The following is a 1,551-nucleotide window of genomic DNA, read 5'->3' as shown; positions in this document are numbered from 1 at the left end:
TATAGGATTGAACGGGCAGGTCAACAACTTGAAACAAAATGGCGTCGTTCGCGTTCGCGAAGAATATGAGCACGCGCTTTGAATGTGTATAAATATGTGTACGCAATTGATTTTTGCCCATGACCTTCAGGGATCAGCCAATAGATCTTTCAAGTCCACTCGTCGTATTTATTTTAGTATTTTCCGAAAAAGACCACTTTGGCGAATGAACACAGTGAAAGCCCTGTACACTGAGAGTAAAACACACAAGCTTTTTATGTACTGAGTATAATTTCAAAATGTAATGTTTAAGATGAGAAAGATCAGGTTAAAGCAAATTAAGTCCCCTAGCATTAATTACAGAGTAATTTCCCTTTTTTACCACCTGCACCAAAACGTTTGCAAAATAAATAAAACTTCCATGCTTAGCAAAAGAAGTTCCTGTTTGAACAAAAATTGATAATAATGACTGCTCTTGTTGTTGTGTCAGAATACCAGATCAAAGTGCCAAGTTTAGAGAATACAAAAAATATAAATATAACAGTAAATGCAGTTTGCATATAATTTGGCTTCATTTTTTATTTTTTTGTGCCCATCCCAGAGGTGCAATATTGTTTTAAACAAGATGAATGGAAAGAACTGAATTTTTCCTATTTTTATGCCTAATTTGGTGTTAACTGACAAAGTATTTGCAGAGAAAATGTCAATGTTAAAGTTTACCACGAACACACAGACACAGACAGACAGACAGACACACACACACACACACACACAGACAACCGAACACTGGGTTAAAACATAGACTCACTTTGTTTACACAAGTGAGTCAAAAGACGAAATAGGCACAGAATGAGAGTAAGGGAAAGAAGAAGGCGGCGAACTGTGTGCCTTGAGAGATGCTTTATCGCCCACTCTGTGGTTAGCACCGTATGTATTTTGAACGTGATCAGAATTAAGTCATTGCTCCTCTGAACTAATTCAGTTATTTGTTTAAGCTTTATGCGTTTGCGTTACCGTGAACAAATAAAATTTCCTTTTACACACCAGAAATCTCAGATCTGTTGCTCACACAGAAACTGCATTCGCGACAATGCTGTTTGAGAACTGACAATTTGCTTTTACACACAACCAGCCCGTTTTCATGTCGATATGAATCCTTCCACAATCAAAAACTAAAGTGAAGAAGCAGGCACATATCGGCATGCCGGCTGATGCGAGCGTCGGCTGGCTGTCATTATCTCCCTTTCGCGTGCCGTTCTCTCCCCTACCGCGTTCTCCGGAAGTTGCAAACCTCCAGAAAATGTGGCCACTGATATTACCTCCCCCTTAATACCCTGCTGACGTCACGGCAGCCAGTCATTTGAAGGAGTGAAACACTCGATGTGCACGTGCTTCCCCTGGTTCATGGGACAGTGACATGACGTCATTCTCAAGGGAGGGGAGTGAGTATCTGGTCATTTGCATACCGTTTTTTTTTTGTTTTTTTTTTCCCCATAGAAGTCGTTCAGTGTACATCGCAAATCTTTGTCACAAAGTCACGAAGTGTTGGACATCTTGAGGTAATCAACAGGA

Source organism: Babylonia areolata, chromosome 10 (genome assembly GCF_041734735.1).
Source record: "Babylonia areolata isolate BAREFJ2019XMU chromosome 10, ASM4173473v1, whole genome shotgun sequence".
NCBI lineage: Eukaryota > Metazoa > Mollusca > Gastropoda > Neogastropoda > Buccinidae > Babylonia > Babylonia areolata.
The sequence above is the reverse complement of the archived record's forward strand: the minus strand, read 5'-3'. Positions refer to the sequence as shown.